Source organism: Dromiciops gliroides, chromosome 1 (assembly GCF_019393635.1).
Source record: "Dromiciops gliroides isolate mDroGli1 chromosome 1, mDroGli1.pri, whole genome shotgun sequence".
Taxonomy (NCBI): domain Eukaryota; kingdom Metazoa; phylum Chordata; class Mammalia; order Microbiotheria; family Microbiotheriidae; genus Dromiciops; species Dromiciops gliroides.
This window is the reverse complement of record NC_057861.1, coordinates 651,058,689-651,078,349: the sequence shown is the minus strand read 5'-3', so window position 1 is coordinate 651,078,349 and position 19,661 is coordinate 651,058,689.

The following is a 19,661-nucleotide window of genomic DNA, read 5'->3' as shown; positions in this document are numbered from 1 at the left end:
TGTTTTATTATACATTATATATGTATTTTATTATATTATTTATTACTGTTAAACACTTTATTACCATTTGATACAGTTTACTTCATGAGAGAGCACCTAGTATTCATCTATGTTCCTTTGAATTTTATAACTGTTGGGCAGCATTTTCAAATGGGCATAGATTCCAAGTTCTCTTAGGAGCAATGACCGCCTATGGGTGTGCATGGGTTTTGCAGCATGGTGACATTTATCTAGTTACAATACCATAGTGAACAATGGCTAGTGAGACACACAGTTTGAGAATGTGGCTTGGGGCAGTCAGAGATGTGACCTTGGTGGCTAAAAGGCAAAGTATCTGGTGGGCAGCTTGTGGGGCCAAGAGGCAGGTACAGAGGTGCAGGTGGCCAAGAGTGGGCAATGTGACTGGAGAAGCAATTGTAGAGATCAGCCATGTAGAGCAGCTGCTGGGAGGAGTCATGGGGAGTAGCCAAGGGAAGCAGCTGCATGGGAGCAACAACAGGGAGCTGGCCATGTAGGGAAGTCAAGGTCTCTGTAATAATTTGCGATGCATTTAGGGGAGATCCATGCTCCCAAGAGGTGCAAGGAGTTTGCCAAGGCTAGCTGGCTAATAGAAGAGATGCTGGAGTGGTAGCTTTGGGGAGAATGGGCACCTACAACATTTGCCACTTGGTTTAGTGTCTTTAACCTATTTTGTTATCCTATTTTAATTATCTTTTGCTTTGAAATTCTATTTTGTTCCTTCTTGGTCTAGTAAGATTCATGGCAATGGAGGCTAATAAACTGTGGTCTTGACTAGATGAGGGACTCACATAGATCTAGGGGGTTGTATTGTGGGGGTCCTAAATGCTACATGATCCCATAGAATAATAGAGAATCCTATTTGCAATTTTCTGCTTGGGCAGCTAGATGGTGCAGTGGATAGAGATCCAGGCATGGAGTCAGGAAGACTTGAGTTCAAATTTGGCCACAGGTACATACTAGCTATGTGACCCCGGGCAAGTCCTTTAACCCAGTTTGCTTCAGTTCCTTATCTGTCAAAGAACTGGATAAGGAAATGGCCAACAACTCCAGTATCTTTGCCAAAAGAATAAACAAACAAACAAACAAAAAACCCAAATGGGGTCATGAAGAGTCAGACACAACCAAAGCAACTTCCAGCTCATTTCTTTCAATCTAATACTCCTTTATCATTTTAGAGATAATTTGTTACTGCTTATTCAACAGATCTCACAGCCAACTAAGTGAAGAAACATTCTTTTCCAAGGTGAGGATATCATCAGCAAATAGGTGGTAATGTGATCACAATCCAGAAGATATGAAAAAAGGTATGGTTTCATTTTTACCATTTGAAGAATCCCTGGCTTTGTAGCTTCATGATATTGTAGAACTCATAGCCAACAGTGAACTTAAGGACCCTCTGCTAATATGAACCTGCAGGACATAGGCCTCATCTTTTCTGTTTGATTTATACAATTTTATTTTTCAGTCCCTCCTCTAGATCTTATCAACCACTTTCCTCGGTTTCCATAACGCCCTTCTGTCCTGGTTCTTTTCCTTCCTGCCTCAGCATTCCCTCTCCGTTTTCTTTGCTAGATCGCCATCCATTTCTCGTTTTCTAAACGTAGCTGTCTCCCAACGTTCTGTCCTGGGTCCCTTTATCTCCTTGCCTCTTCTACTCCTCTCCTCTCCTCTCTACATATCATACTGTCCTCCTTGGAGATTTTCTTTGCTCCTATGAAATCACCCATCATCTCTGAAAAGCACTCCCCAAATGCAAAGGGTATCAAAAGTCTTAGTACAATTGTAAGCTATTAGCATGAAAGTGCACTAAGACTTTTGGGCCACTCTGTTTCCCATTCTAGCCCTAATATCTTATTGAAGAAAGCCCTACTTTGTTTCTACTGGAATATGGCCAAAAGACATCAGAGTGGCCCAGGATCAAGTACTGCCTTGGATATCCATTAGACTTAACCCTCTCTAGGCATGTTTCCTTATCTGTAGAATAAGTGAACAGGACTAAGTCACCTCTAAGGTTCCTTCTAGTTCAAAAGCTGTGATTCTGTGATCCCATACTACATACCATGAGAATTAAAAAAAAATTGATCTGTCTAAAATAGAACTAATTCTCATGCTACTAGAGGATGTTAGGTGGTTTAGTAGGTAGAAAACTAGACCTGGAATCAAGAAGATCTGACTTCAAATCCAGGCTCAGACACTTACTAGCCATGTGAACCTGGGCAATTCACTTAAACTGTGCCTGCCTCCGTTTCTTCATCTATAAAATGGGAATAATAATTGCACCTGACTCTCAGGATTGTTGCGAGGATCAAATAAGATAACATTTGTAAAGCACTTTGAAAATTGTAAAAACATTCTATAAATGTTAGGTGACACAGTGGATAGAGTGCCAGTTCTAGAGTCAGGAAGACCTGAGTTCAAATCTGGTCTTAGACACTGTGTGATCCTGGGCAAGTCACTTAACCCTGTTTGCCTCAGTTTCTTCATCTATAAAGTGAGCTGGACAAGAATAAGGCAAACTGCTCTTGTATATTTGCCAAGAAACCCCCAAATGGGTCAGAAAGAGTTGGACATGACCAATCAACTAAACAACTACAAGCTATTGTCATCATCACCACCACCACCATCATCGTCCTGAAAACCACTCCTCCCCGCAATTTTCCTATTTCTATTGAGGGCACTACTATCTTTCCAGTCATCCCGATTCATAACCTTATATTTGTAATAGAGGACTGGCCAATGAAGGGAGAATGATTTTGAGAATGGAGGGGATATTACATTTTTATCTTTGACTCTTTCCTTATTTTCAACCCATTAACTAAAGCAATCACATTGTCTTGGTGATTCCATCACAGCAATAACTCTTGCATCCATTTCTTTCTCTCCATTTATATAACCTCTACCCCAATTTAGCTGCTCACCACCTCTCACCTGGTCTATAGCAATAGCCACCCCCCTAATTGTTGGTCTCACTGCTTCCTGACCCTCTCCTCAAAAATCCATCTTCCACACAGCTCTTCAAGGAATCTAAATAAGGTGCTGGTCTGATCATGTCATTTCCCTGTTTAAAAACCCTTCAGGGGCAGCTAGGTGGCGCAGTGGATAAAGCACCGGCCCTGGATTCAGGAGTACCTGGGTTCAAATCCGGCCTCAGACACTTGACACTTACTAGCTGTGTGACCCTGGGCAAGTCACTTAACCCCCATGGCCCCGCAAAAAAACAAAACAAAACAAAACAAAACCCTTCAAAGACTCCCTGCTACATCTGAATAAAATGCAAACTATTCATTCTGGTCTTTAAGACTCTCCACAGTCTAGATAACCATATCTTGTTCTATCTACATTCAGAATCAGGTGGGCTGCATGAACCCTCAGGATTCTGGGATAGCCTGAGGAGTTTGTGGGGTATTCCTTTTCTACTGCCATCAGCTCAAACCCTCAATGGTATTTTCTTCCCATTATTAGGGGGCCAGTTACTGGCACTTTGGTTCCATTTATCTATATAACATCAATTAGCTTTTACAAAAGTACATTTACTTTAAAGATGGAGGAAGGGGGGCAGCTAGGTGGCACCATGGATAAAGCACCGGTCCTGGATCCAGGAAGACCTGAGTTCAAATCCAGCTTCAGACACTTGACACTTCCTAGCTGTGTGACCATGGGCAAGTCACTTAACCCTCATTGCCCTGCAAAAAAATGAAAAAGATGGAGGAGGGGGTAAGCAGAGTATAGGCTCAACTTAACTCAGTTCCTATGTAGCATTGGTCCAACCAAGTTCATACTCAAAGGAGGCATCAAGGCCCAATGAGCCTTTGTCTCAGCTTCCATTGCATAGGAAACCTGAAGGCCCACCCAAAGATTGATCAGGGATGCCAAGTTGACTACAATTCCATACTCAGCTTCGGCTCCTGTGGTTTTTCTCTTCAAACCTTTCAAAACTCCCAAGGTCAAAGACTCTACTCAGTAGTCATTGAGACCCATCTCCCAAAGAAGTGAATAAGGCAAAGAAGTAGCTGAAACTGATAGGCCTTTTTGAATGCCTCAGCAGACAATTAAAGAATCTCCTCTTCAACATGTGGTTAGTTGACTAGATCCAGTTATAGAATGTCTATACATGCTCCACATTCTCTCTCTAAGATACTTTCCATACATGTCATCATGATTCTCCTGGAAGCAGACTTCCCATCTGCTCCATGTGGAGAGATAACACCTCTGATGCTCTAAACATGCACTATACTTCCATTACAGTTGCTATTTCCTGGTATTTGGTGTTTGATTTTTCCTCCAGATCTTCTTCCTCATCTCCACCTTTCAAAATCAATATCTTTCTTCAAGATTCATTATGGGTATGATACCCTTAGTAAAGCCTTCCCTACTTCTTCCAGTTTTAGTGTTCTTTCTGTCCTCAAATTATTTTGTCTTTAGTGATCTGTGCTTTGCTACTTCCAACTGCCCATCCTTCCCCCCAAGCGGAATATAAGTTCCGTGAAGGAAGGAAGTGCTTTGTGTTTTTGTATATTAAGTGCCTAGCACATAGTAGGTTAATATTAATATCATTAATTAATAATATTAATGACATTAATGTCTTTTCTGAATTGAATTGTATATATTATGAAAACATATTTAGAAATCATATGTAAGGACAAAATCATTATTTTTGTCATGACATGTCAATGGCAAAATCCTATTGATTATAAAGTTAGAATGATATTTTTTTCAAAATATCATGACTGAAATGAAAACTTGAAAATAGGTCAAACAAACATTTTGCATATAAGAGCTAACATTCAATTCAAGCTGAAGCTGACAAGTACCACTTCTACCATTGCTGCTTTCTTCAGTACTGGGTTTGGAGCTATGAGATCATCATTCTAGACCTGGAAGGGACTTCAGAAGCCATCTAGTTCAATCTGCTCATTTAAAGATAATGGAACTGGCCCTGGCAGACTAAGAGACTTGTTCATGGTCATATAGGTAGGTAAGCATAGGAGGAAGTTCCCAGGTCTTCCAACTCCAGAGCCAGTATTCTTTCCACCGTATTAACTTCCTTCCTAGCAGAGGTCAAAGGATTAGGACCCCAGCTCTGAATATATTAGCTATGTGAACCTGGGCAAGTTTTTTTAATTGCCTTGAGCCTCTGTTTCCTCTTCTATAAAATAGAGACAATGCTTACACTACAGAATGTGGGAGGGTCATTATGAGCAAAGCACTCCATTAAAGTGGATTAGAAATGCTAGGAATCATCATCTTGTCTAATATTTATTTAGTCTTACTTATGGCATTTAACAGGGCACAGAACCACAGAAGATTACAATCTCTGTCCTACAGGCTTACTTCAACCCATATTTCTTACTCTGATTTGCAATAGGTTTTTATCTGAACCAATGTATGTCTAATTCTATGAAATTGTTCAATAGCCTTATGAGAGCCCATCAACCACTGAAAGGCATTATTGAGGGAGAGAATATGATCTCTGTATCCAGTATGTTTAAAAACAGTACAGATCCTCATCTTATTCATGGCACTTAGGTACCGTGCTCATTACCATCTGAATGTGCGTAACCTAGAGACAGGGGAAAGTACTCCAAAGGAGTCTCTGCTCTCTCAGTATCTCTTCTACCCCCAATTTTGTGATTCTTATTGTTAGATAGCATTTGATTTTTAATCTTTTTTGAATCAAAATATTTTTCTTTCAACTAGTTTTCTTTAAACCTTTTTTTAAAAAATCACCTTCATTACCAGTTATATTCTTTCCATGAAGAGTTGGACACAAGTGAAATGACTGAATTCTCTACCCAGTGAGCCAACCCTTTCTAAATAAAGAAAAAAAAAGTAGTTTAGCGAAAACAACCAACACATTGACTATGTTTACCAGGATATACAGTATTCCATATTCCCAGTTTCCCACTTTTGTAAGGGGAGTGGGGGAGGGAAGGACTTTTGTGAACTTTTCTCTACTGATAAGTGTGTTCATTATAATTATCCACTATTCAGTTTCTTTCTTCCTTTTTTCTTTCCATTTACATCATTGTACTCATACTGCATATTGTTTTCCTAGATCTCCTTATTTCACTCTGAACTATTGCATCTGTCTTCCAATGCTTCTCTGAATTTATCACATATTTTACTTATGAATGGGGACTCCTGGCTTCCTAATATCCTGAATCTAAATGTCGTTTAATCTAAATGTAGTCTAAGAGCAGTGTTACAAGTTGAGACAATGATTTTAGATTATCTCTTGCTATTAATTGGCAAGCAGAATGGGAACCCCAGCTGGCTGATGCAGACAAGTCCTCAGAAAATGAGCCATCAGATCATTAAATACAATAGTTGAAATCCTTACACTGTTCACAGAATACTACACACACACACACACACACACACACACACACACACACACACACACACACAAGCACACATTCTTTCCGGGTTGTTATTCCAACTCGTTAAGCATTTCTTGAACATTTTTTTTTTTTTTTGCCAATTGGGCTGCCTTTCACCTGCTGTTCCTCCATACCATGGCAGTCCTTACTTCAGAAACAAAGGGAATCGTGGTAGAGGGAAGTCAGTGTGGTCCACGGGGGCAGGGTCACAAGTCAGTGATGTACTCAAGTTGGGAGCAGAACTCAGTGTTCCTGATTGTTGGAACTTCAAGTGTTTCACTAAACAACATAGACTTTGGGGGCAGCTAGGTGGCATAGTGGATAGAGCACCAGCCCTGGATTCAGGAGAACCTGAGTTCAAATCCAGCCTCAGACACTTGACACTTACTAGCTGTATGACCCTGGGCAAGTCTGTTAACCCTTATTGCCCTGAAAACAAAAACAAAAACAAAAACAAAAACAAAAACACCCCAACATAGACTTTGTTCATGGCTTATTTTTCACATGATAATCACCTGCCTTGATAGATCACTTTAGAGTTAGAGCAAAATGAAACTAAAAGCTCCTTACCCAAAACCTCATCGTCTGTTGGAGGCACAATAGCTGGGGGTGGGGGGTGGGGTGGGGCTTTGTGTTTGGTGCTGGAGATACACATCCTATGGAGGAAGACATGGAAATACACAGCTAGCTACAAAATAATTGGATGGTAATTCTGAGGGTGAAAGTTCTAAGCTGCAGTGAAGATCAGAAAAGTCCTTAATTAGAAGGCGCTAGTTGAGCTGAGTTTTGAAGGAAACCTAGGGATTCTAAGAGGCAGAGTTGAGGAGGAAGTGCATTCTGGCATGAAACAGCCAGTTCAAAGGCATGGAGACAGGAGACAGAATCCAGAACATGAGTGGGATAGTAGCAAAGCTAGGATTCCAACCTACTTTCTGACACTATATATCAGTGGTCTTTCCATTGTATCATACCACCTCTGACCTTGGCAGTCTAATCTTTTATTGTTTTGTTACTGAGTCCCAATCAAATGGTTTTGGACACCATTTTTGCATGTGGTTGGCTATTAAATAGTATTAAATATTAAATATTGGTGAAGGTTTAGGGATTCTGAGTTTTGTTCAAGGCTTATTTTTGTGGTTCTTTCCATTAACATTGGTGTAGTCATGGTTTATATTTTTTCCTGGTTCTGCTTATATAATTTCATCTGACTTCCTATTCTTCTCTAGATTTATCATAATTCCTTCTTTTGAGTCTGAATGAGATTAGTCAGTAAATTCACAGATGCCTCAATTGGTCTGCTACAGTTTCATGTCAACCAACATGGGTTGAGGTTAGCACCAGGGCTTCAACAGTAGTTCTGAGCTGCCTTGGGGTAGTATGTGAGGTTTTAGAATAGTTAGGCTAGGAGAAAGGGGTGGGTAAGGGAGGGTGTTCCTCTGAGCTTGTTATTGTTATTCTTGTTCAGTTATTTCAGTCTTGTCCCGCTCTTTGTGACCCCACTTAGGCTTTTGTTTTTTTGTTTTTTGGCAATGAGACTGGAGTGGTTTTCCATTTCCTTCTCCAGGTCATTTTACAGATGAAGAAACTGAGGCAAACAAGGTTAAGTGACTTACCCAAGGTCACACAGCTAGTAAATATCTGAGGTCTTCCTGACTCCAGGCAGGCACTATATCTACTGTGCCACCTGGTTACTCCTAGTTCCTCTGAACTGGTCCATGACAACAAACAAACAAACAAACAAACAAAACCCCCCAAAACCAAAAACCAAAAAATCAAAACTTTTGAAGGGGGCAAAGTTTATTAACACCTCCTCCTTTAATGTTTCATTTCCTTCTATGATTTCCTCCTTCCATGGCTCTCCCCGACTCACTTTCAGTCACTCAGTACCTTCATGTTCTCTTTTCCTATCTCACTATCAAAAATTATCCTCAGATATTAATCTGAAAGGCCAGTTTCATTTTGGACTGTTTTGAGTGAGATATAGTTTCTAGGAATGAGGATATCCTAGTTCTGTTGAACTCTGCCTTGATTAGACCTTATCTGGAGTATTGGGTTCTGTTCTGGGCAACACAGTTTAGAAAAGGCATTGGTGAGCTGGAGAGTGTCCAGAGCGCAGCGACTAGACCTTGAACACCTACCACGTGAGCTCCAGTTGAAGGAAAAAGGTGCATTTTATTAGAAGAAGAGATGAATTTGGGGGAACATGGTAGTTGCCTTCAAGGTTTGGAAGGATTGCAAGAGCTAGACTTGTTCTCTTTGTCCTCAGAGAGTAGAACCATCAACAGTGCAAAGAGGCAAAATTAAATTAGATGTAGGGAAAATCCTCTTAATAACCAAAGGTCTTCAAAAATAGAGTAGGCGGGTTCCACTTCACTGGGGATCATCAAGGGAAGGGAAGGGAGGAGAATAAGCATTTATTAAATGCCAATCAAAACCCAAGTGGTCCACTTCCCAATGAAAAGGGGGCAGTCTCAGTGGAGACTGAGACATTTTTCTGGACACGGCCAATTTGGGAATTTGTTTTGCTTGACTATATATGTTTGTAATAGGCATTTTGTTTTTCTTCTGTTCTCAGTGGGGAAAGGGGAGGTGAGTGGGAGAGGAGGCAGATCTGTTTGAAAATAAAGAACTAAATAACTCAAAACTCAAATGGCCATATATAAATGTATGGTTTTGTAAAGTAGGAAAACAATTCTAGTACCATTTAAATGTGTTGGACTAGGCATTCAAAAGCATAGAGAGATATTTGTGTTTCAGTGGAAGAATCCTGCATTTGGAGTCAAAGGACCTGGGTTCAAAATTTAGTTTTGCCCTTTACTTCCTGTGTGACTTTGGTTGGGCAAGTCATTTAACCTCTCTGGGACTCTGTTTTCCTATCTGTAAAATTTAGAATTTGAACTAGATGACCTCCAGTCCCAGTTCTCCATAAATTCTAGGATTGCCCTTCATGGCAGCTGGGGTAGTAGGATAAGCAATGTATCTGGCATCTGAAGGACTTCTGTTTAAATCCTGGTTCTGTTACTTACCACCTGGGTTAATTTTTTCCCCTTTTTCTGGGCTTTAATTTCCTGATCTGTAAAATAAGGGGGCTGGAGTCGATGATTTCTAAGATCTAATCCCACTCTAAGATTCTAGGAAGGTGCAGCAAGGGTGAAAAATCTTTCACGTCTAGTTGTTGGTGATCTAGTAATTATTTTTTTTTTGCATGTGAAAATTATTGATGTGAATTGACATCTTCATTTTAATAAGAGGTTTTCCTTCTCTGCTGCTCCTCCTGGTTTATGTCCGTAAACTGCAGCTCCTCAGCAGCCTTGCAGGTGCAGCAGCCGGCTGCAGCTACGCCTGAGGGTGTAGGCAGGTGAAGAGCAAGGCTGCTGGGAGGTTTGAACCACCAAAGCAAGCAACTTCTGGCAAGGCCACTGTGCAAGCTCATTGTTCCTCTCCCTGATCTCTCTGACATTCCCTGCTCACTGGACCTTGACTACATTTGTTGACCCAGAACCCAAATATACACTTCACATCTCCTTATGAATGACCTAGGCCCCCTTGGGCCTTGATTTCAAAGCTATACACCTTGACCCGTAGCTCTGTGCATTAGCAATCTGTTACCAAGTAAATCAGATTGAATACTGTACCGATTCATGTTGTCATGATCTCGGGTATGGGCTAGATTTCTTTTTTGCTACTAAGATTTTTAAAAATCATTTTTTGTTGAAGTCGCAGTATAAACTTAAATGTGATAGAACAGCCCCCCTCCAAATACTAAGCCTCTGGTTGAAACCTACTAGACCCAGGAATTTTAGCTTAGAAATTTCATCCTATCTTTTACTTGGTTAGTTGCCAAGCTTCACCCTGTAACACATTTTGCTATGGCTTTTTCCTGGGTGCAGGAGTTGACAACAGATGCGGTTGTGATATTGGTACTCTTAATACCCTCATTCAAATTCCTGTAGCAGACATGCAGTGATGCTCACCATCTATAAACATTAATTTAACTGTTGGCACTCTATAAGTGTGAGAGTCCTCTAGAAGAAACACAGTAAGTGAAATGGCAGCTAATAGAAATCATTTGTATTAACTGTAGCCAATTATCCTTTGTTCAGAAAGAAGCCTGAAAGCTCCCAGAAAATAGCTAAAGTCTTCTCTTCAGGAATAGCCACAAACAATAACATTTTAACAGAATCTAATAATTTCAACTACACTACTCTGGTAAGCTGCTCTAGGGGTGAGACAGCAATGCGCATAGCATATATTTAATGTGGGCAGTAGGACTTCTTGGGGATCTTAAGACAGAGATTAAATTTGTCTTTGTATATTCAGTATCTCTAGTACAGTGGCTTATCCACAGTAGACAATAAATATTTGTTGAGTTAAAGGAAGCGCTCCACCATTGACATTTTAATGAGGAAAATGCAGCTTCTACATTTGGGACTTTATTTGGGACACCAGGGGTCATATTAAGTTTTAGGTTTTACCCAAAAGTCTCCCATAGACAATCATAATGCCTTGGTTTTAAGATGGTCAGCGATACATTCAATAAGATTTAATTAATTCAACAAGAATTTATTATAAAATAAACCCACAAAGACCCAGAGCATTTCTACACAGCAGTAACAAAATCCAGAAGACAATAATAACAAAGGACAATCCCATTCAATTTAACCACAAAATGTATAAAGTATCTGGAATCCAATCTATAATAAATGCCTATAGAGTTATAAAATGTTCATTAAAGAAATAAAGAAGCCAGGCTTGATGGCACAGGCCTATAAACCCTTCTACTAGTGAGGCAGAGTCAAGTGGTAGATCACTTGAGCTCATGGGTTCTAAGTTGCAATGGACTAGCCTGATTGGATGTCCACATTAATTACAACCCCAATGCACTGAGCATGGGAGTGGGGGGTGGGGCACTAGGTTGATGAAATAGGGATGATCTGGCCTATTTTGGGAAAATGGAGTTAGTTAAAAGTTTTATACCAACCAATAATGGAAGTGATGAATCCATGAGTGACTTTGCCCACTTATATTTGTAACCTTGATGAGCTAGAGACCTGATCTAATCTCTGTCTCTTTGTCTTTCTCTCTGTCTCTCTATCTCTGTCTGTCTCTCTCTCTATATACATACATGTATTTTTCTTTTTTCTTCCTTCTTCCTTTCCTCCCTCTTTTCCTTCCTTGCTTCTTCCCTCCCTATCTCTTTGTCTTTCCCTATCTCTTTGTCTTTCCCTGTCTCTTTGTCTCTTATCTCTGTCACTCTGTGTGTTTCTCTTTCACTATTTAGATATATTTCTATCTATTCCTCTTTATTTTATATGTAATGTACCAATATGTATAATACATATATTATATATTATACATGTTTTTTATAAATAGCATATGATATATAATCTATAAATCTATATTTATATCTACATTTGGAGAAAATATGGCAGAAAAAGAGACAAAGGAAGGAAAGAAGGAAGGAAGCAAGGAAGGAAGGAAGGGAGGGAGGGAGGAAGATCTTAAAAAGTTAGAGGGATATTCAGTGCATTGGCCTTTGAATCAGAAGATTTATGTTCAGTTCTCAGCTTCAACACTTATTAGCTTGGACAAATTGCTTCTCTCTAATCTTCAGTTTAATTATGATAATTAATTCATCAAATATATATATATTAAATATGTCCTATGTTCAAGCTACTGTGCTAGATCCTATGGATATAAAAAGAAATATTTAATGGTCCCTGTACTTTAGGGGCTTAGCTTCTATTGGAGAATACAGAAGAGTAAGTAGAAGGTAATTTGAGGAGTGAGAGAGCATAAAAACTGAAGTGGGTGTGGGGGGTGAAGGTGTTAGGTGAATAAGAGATTTTCACTGAGAAGAAAGTTGTAGGCCATCTCTGAACCTTGGGGGAAGATAAGGATTCTGAAAGGTGGGAATGAGGCATGAGGTGCACTGTAGGCATGTTTATGCTCATGTTGTACTCAGCTACATAGTCTAGTTTAACAGAAATGTAGAGTGGGAGGGGTGAGAGGAGAAGGAAATGTGAAAAAAGGCTGAAAAGATAGGCAAGAGCCAAACTCTAGAGGGTCTTAATGTCAAGCTGAAGACTTTACATTTATTCTAATTGCAAAAGGAGCCAGTGAAGATTATTGAGGAAGAGAATGGTCAAATCTGTGCCATAGAAAGCCTTTTCTTGGCATCTATGTGGGAGGATGAGGATGGCATAGAAAGAGGAGAGACCACATGCAGGGAATCTAGTTGGAAATCTATTTTCAATAGTCTTGGTGAGAGGAGAATGAGGGCTTGTATTAGGCTTGTGACCATGTGAGTAGTGAGAAAATGAATGGATTAAAGAGACCAAGTCAAAAAGATTTGGCAGAAGATTTGGATATTTGCAACTTCTGATAAAGAAGAATTAAGGTTGAATTCAAATTATGAATCTGAGTTATTGGGGAAAAATGAATGAGTTTGGAAAGGGGATGATTTTTTTTAAATTGTTTTTTAGTGAGGCAAATTGGGGCTAAGCGACTTGCCCAGGGTCACCACAGCTATTAAGTGTTAAGTGTCTGAGGTCGGATTTGAACTCAGGTACTCTTGACCTCCAGAGCCAGTGCTCTATCCACTGTGCCATCTTAGCTGCCCCAAGAGGGATGAATTTAATGAGGGGAAATGATCAGTTCTATTGTGGAATAGGTTAAATTTGATATTCTGATAGTGTGTCGAAGTAGAAATATCCACTAGGTAGTTGATGATGTAGGATCTAAAATTTAGGAGAGATGCTAGTGTAGGATATGAGATTTGAGTGTCATTGTGAAACATTTTAATTTAACTTATTGGAACTGATAAATCACCCAGAGACACAAAATGTATCAAATTGAGAAGAATGTTCACCCTTGGGTGGTACTGAAAAATCAAAGGATGGAAAGTGTATGAAGAACCTACACAGGAGACTGAAATGGATCCTTCATACAGGTAGGAGAAAAAGGAAAGAGTACTGACATGTAAGCCAAGAGAGACCAGGGCATCCAGAATGAGTATATAGTCAAAAGTGCCAAAAGCAAAAGATAGATAAGGAAGCATCTGTGATCCCTGGATCAAGAAAAGGTAATTAGGTTTAGCATTAAAATATCATTAGTAATGTGGGAATTTCTTTTGCTGGACTATGCTTGTTTCATAGTGCGGATATTTTTATTTTGTTTTGTTCAATGGGGAACAACGTGGTGAAAGTAAAATAAATACTAAATTAAAAAAAATATATCCTTGGGTAACTATAAGAAAGAAGGTTCAGTAAGTAGTGAAGTCAGATGCCTGTTGTGAAGATAGAAAAGTGAGTGGTATAAGGAAAATGGAGATGGTGAACATAGATGACTCCAGGAGCTTGTATATGAAAGGGTGGAAAGTCATTAAAACTTAAGATTGAAGGGATGGAAGAAGAGTCAAGGTAAATTTTTTAAATTCATATATTTAAATTGTTTATAGGCAGAGGAGAAATACCTGAACATACCTCTAGGCAAAAGAGGAGCCAGTAAATAGAATTTGAAGTTGAGGCGTTACTGAAGGGGCCAAACTCTTAGAGGAAGTGATAAGATATCGAATCAAAGGCCACAAGGAGACAGGATGAGTTCAACAAGAGGAAGCATTATTTTTTCCCCTTGGAGACTAGAATAGCAAAGGGGAGACTGGAGGATGGTGTAGAAGGACCTTGAAATATGGTGTGGTGTAGGCAAGGAAGTTCTCAATGGACAGTCTTGATTTACCTAATTAAAGTGAGGTCATCTGCTGAGAAGGGAGTTTGTGGAGGGGTTTTAGGAGAGTGAAGAAGCTGTGGAGACTCTTTTGGGCACATGACAGAGAAGCAGTTAGATCACAGCAGAAACAAAAGATTGCCATGCAGTGGTGAGGCCCCCATTGAGGTTTAGATAACATGCAGTACAGTAGCTCAAATTACCCCCAAAAATCTCCAAACACAGTCATAAGACAATTCCTGGAGCAGCAGAACCCATGAAAGGCTGGGCTGAGATAATTTTCTAGTCAATGATGGCTAGAAGTTTTGGCAGGAGGGTCTGTTGTACCAGGGTGGAAGTGGAGGCCCAACCTGCAGCCGGTGCTCATACAGATCCAACCCCAGGTGGGCTGTGCCAGAGAATTTACCCCTGGAGCCTCGGAATCAGCTACAGCCCTGTGTCTTCTGGAACTAAACTCACAGTCTGGTAAGAGGGCTGAACAGCTCACCATGGGGGGAGAGGGGGAGAGGACTACAGGGGTTTCTGCTAAATCTGAGGTGGAATTTGGATGTTCTACCCCAGCATAGAACCAGGAAGAAATCTAGGTGGCAGAGGCCCAGGTGGGAGAGGGGCACAGGCTCATTGGAGCTAACAACCACAGCAAACAAACTTTTGTTGCCCTGGTTAATTAGCAAGTTGGCCTGGGTTATTTTACTGACCAGATGCCTAGCCAGTTGAGTAAAGACATGCCCCTCCTTAAAGTGTACCACATAGGACCCATTGAAGCTCCTGGGATGGTGCAGCCTGAAAGTGGGGCCCCACTTTAGGAAGAGATAAAAGTCAAGTAAAAGACAGGCAAGATATAGCAGACAGAGAAAGATGAGGATCATTGAAAGTTTCTTTATTGACAAGGAAGATCGAGGTGCACCCTCATAAGAGGATAGCAACATCAGGGCTTCTACATCCAAAGTTTCAAAGAAAAATATGAATTGGTCTCAGGTCATAGAAACACTCAAAAAGGACTTTGAAGATAAACTAAGAGAGGGTAGAGGAAAAAAATGGAAAGAGAAATTAGAGTGATGCAGTAAAGTCATAAGAAAAAAGTCAACAGCTTGAAAAGCCAAATGGAAAAGCTCTCTGAAGAAAATAATTGCCTAAGAATTGGGATTGAACAAATGGAAGTCAGTGGCTTTATGATAAACCAAGACACAATAAAGCAAATCCAAATGAATAAAAATAGAGGGCAATGAGATTAGATAACATGAATTTCAGATAAATCACTTGACTCATTTGTATGGCTTCCTCTAGCTTCCAACAACATGAGAATAGTAGCAGAAAAGTGGTTGGTGGGTTATTTATGATAATAGAACAAGAGGGCAGGTGATTTCAGAGAGGAGAATGATATATAGTTGAACTGATCAACATAGGGCCAAGACTGTAAAGAGAGGAATGTGAGGTCATGGCAGGGTTATAGAATGGGAGAATGGTTTTGATAGAGTGATCAGAAGGTAATTATGAGGTTGAAGATTATGTTTTGGAATAGTGAAGCAAAAGATAGAAGAATAGAAATTGTGATTGAGAGAAGAATTTCAGAGCTTGAGGTTATGGAAAGGCCACTTATGGTGACAGATATCTAAGGTATGAATACTCCTGTAAGTGGATTGAAATGTAGGAAATGATAGTTGATGAGGGTGGTGAATTGAAAGATGTATATGAAAGCCCCTAAGTATGAGGACAAGGATAAGCTAAAAAGAGAAAACCGAATTCAGGACTGAATGAACTGCAGGGAGTAGAATATAGTAACAGGGATCTAGATATGATAATACAGATAGATTGAGTGAACCTCAATATGAAAGAGGTTGTAGATTGTTGGTGGTAGAGGGAAAAAAAGTGTGGTAGGTTGTACTAAGTGACATGTTGTACTCAATTATCTCTGATACCCCTTCCAGATTTAGATCTAAGATCAATGCCTTGTGATTAATGAAGAGCTTCCTAAACCTTAGAACCTTAAAGAAATGAGGGTTATTATTATTATTTACTGAATGGACAATGATAAGACCCTCAATATCACAGTGTTCTGAACCCTAAGGTATTTGACAGTCAGATCTGAACAATAGAGAGGAGGAAAAAAGAGAATAGCTGTGTGCATATTCAGCCTCAGTTTTTAAAGTTCCCCAAAATGAAAAATTTTGGTGTAGTCACTATAGAGCCCTTCTTCTGATTGACTAGGGCTGACATACCCAACTCATGAGGTCCTAGTGGGCTTATATCACCCCATATCGTGGCTGTAGGCCATACATTACTATATTACTAAGGAATGCCTCTTTGTGTGTGTGTGTGTGTGTGTGTGTGTGTGTGTGTGGTCTCTCCCTCTGCCCTCTGATTAGGGCTTACCATGCCTCAGTCATGAGAACTAATGGTATGACAGTGCCATGAAGTGGGACTACAGTCCATTCATTGCTATATTACTGAAAACTCCTTGCAGCTCTTGTAATGAGTGGCCTGTAGCCCTACTTCATGGTTCTGTGATACCATTAGCTCTCAAGTGTGTGGTTTGTAAGAGTTGCTTCCAAGGCAGGATTCATTGGTACAATCTCAGGAGATATGGAGGGTGCCTTTGACTGAATGAACAGTATAAAACATAATTAAGAGTTTTCCATGTGCCAGGCACTGTGCTAAGTCCTGGGAATAAACAAATATATATTTCATTGAGGAACCTGGAGTTGTTAGATGTTTATTTGGAAACTAAGATTTCTTTGGAGGCCTCCCACCAGCCTTCGATAATATCACTCCCTCTTTCTCTATCTCTTCCTCTCCTCATTCCTGACCAACCCTGTTTCCAGGAATCTCCACACCCTTTTACCTGCTCTGGTTTCACTGGGGGAGTTTTTCTAGCATGAGGAGATCATCAGTCATTGTGTATGGGAGTAGTGGGCACAGTGCCACTTCATAAACATCTCCAATTTGCAACAGGTTGGTGGGAGGAGAAGGAGCAGACATTTACAAACTTTTGGAATAACTTTGGCTGGTTCTGATTTTCCTGGATACCTGACATATTAGTTGCCTCAAGAGTGTGGGGGCTGGATTGTCCCATTATGCACCATTTTGATGTATATTATTGAGGCTTTAGACGTTTTATGTTATTAGTAAGTCAACAAGCATTTATTAAACATGTCTGGGTACTGCTCTAAGCACCAGGGGTACAAAGACAGCTTACATCAGGAAAGACAACATGCATATAGGTAGGTATATATGTATATACATGTACATATGTCTGTCTATCATCTATCTATCTATTCATCCATCCATCCATATCATCTATTTGTAGAAACAAAAAAAAAAATCCAAGATGATTATAGAGGAAAGGTACTAGCTGCCTGGGGAATGAGAAAAGGCCTCATGTGGGAAGTGACCCTTTAGCTGAATCAAAGAAAGCTAGTGATTCCACATGGTGAGGGGACAGTGCTTTTCAGACATGAGGGAATGACCCACAGAAAGGCACAGAAATGAGTGACGGAGTAGCATGCATGAGGAATAGCAAGAAGCTAAAAAGGAAGTCTAGCTACAATGAAAGAGCACAGATGGGAGTAATATTTAATAAACCTGAAAAGTTAATAAAGCCTGGCCTAGCTATCAGTTCCCTAGAAGTATCCACTTACCTTTGACTTTCCAAAGTTAGTTGACTCCAGAATTCCATTCTCATCCTGTATATCTGAGTTCCAAGGGTGTTTGGCTACATAGCATTATGAGTGAGTTCTGAGTTTGTGCCAGTTCTAGTGTGCTAAGATGAACAGATTTGTTTGAGGGCTTCTCCAGAATTTTTGGATGCTATGGGTCTTTGGAGTAAACTTCAAAAGAGCAGTGAAGTGGTATAAGGGATAGAGTGTTGGACTTGGTATCATGAAAATTGGAGTTCAAATTCTGCATCATATAATTAATAGCTGTATGTTCCTGGGTAAATAATTTCTCTTCATTCAGCCTCAGTTTCCTCATCTGTTAAGTGGGCACAATAATAATATCCATCTCCCTGGATAGATCATGAGGACTGAAAACCAAGCAAAACAAAACAAAATTAAATAGAATGTATCTTGGAGCTTCACCAGAATTCTTGGAAGAAACTTACTACTTCTGTTATACTCACCTGAGTGAGCAAACCTCTCTAAGCCTTGATTTCAGTAAAATAAAGGGATTGTACTAGATGATTTATAATATATTTTCCAGTTTTGAATTCTATGAATACAATGAAACTAAGGTAAAACTGGTAACCTCAGAATCAACTTAATCTTATGATTTAGACATGGCGGCATCAGTAGGTCTACCTTTCTTGATAGTGTATTAAACAGTGCACTATTTTTGTTTTTTCTATTTGGGCTCTTCAAAGGGCCAAAATATCACCCTATGGAAACTGGGTTTCACATTCCTATCTGATTTCTGTGAATTTTCCCAAATGTAATAATATCCTTTCTTTTCTATTCATCTCTTCAGTATCTTTCCAAAATAAATGGACCGATTCTTTGGGCTATCCATAAAACTGTATATTAGAGTTTAGACAATAGGCATCCCTTAATCACTTCATTTTTCCTATAGGGATAGTGATTTTAATGACCCCAGGCTTCTTCTTGAAATGAAAAATTAGCTTTTTTATCACCAAATTTCTGCTGATAATGCTATATGATTGTGTAGCATTGAATATATAATCTCTAGCAAATTAATAACTAGGGTCACTAAAGGATAACAGAGAAGCATGTGCTGAGCTATAGTGTGTTACCAAAAAAAACCCACTGTGGAGTAAAGGTAGGAAATATAATATCATAACGTTTGATGAGACAAGGAAATGAGTTAGTTTTGCTATGAGACAGGAATGGATGGATAGACCACATTCTCCATTGACATACATGCTATGCCAAGATATCTAGAGGAAAACCCTCTGCATATTACATGGGACACATGGATAAGAGTAGCTCAAGATGAGAAGGCATGGATCTGCGCCTCAAAGAAAAAAAAAACAGAGCCCTTTACATATTGAATGGCTCTTTAAATATTTAAATTTATTTAAATATTCTAGGGTTCTTGGATGGCATCATAGAATTCTAGATCTGAAAGTTACTTTGGAAGTCACCTACTCTATCCCTAGGCCTTTGGTCTAGATGACTCCTAAAATGACCCATGCATCCCTCATCTATTCTTTTTAACATGAAAATATTTCCAAATGACAAAGTACACTTGGATTTATCTTGGAATTTATTCTTCTCAAAAATAATAATAAAAAGGATGCTATAGAACAAAGAACACTTTGTTTTGTGCCACATATTAAGTACAAAATGTAGCTGTCTTCACTTGAGGTGAAGAAGCATGACATAGTGGACAGAGTGGTGGACCTGGGAAGTCAGGAAGACGTGGGTTCAAATCCTGCCTCTGACTTTACTAGATGTGTGACCATAGACAAGGTACCTACGTCATCTTACCTTCATGTTATTCTCACATTATAAACTATAGACAATTTCCTATGATCTAATTGCAATGCAAGACTCAGTTCTTTGCTTTGTTAACTTTGTT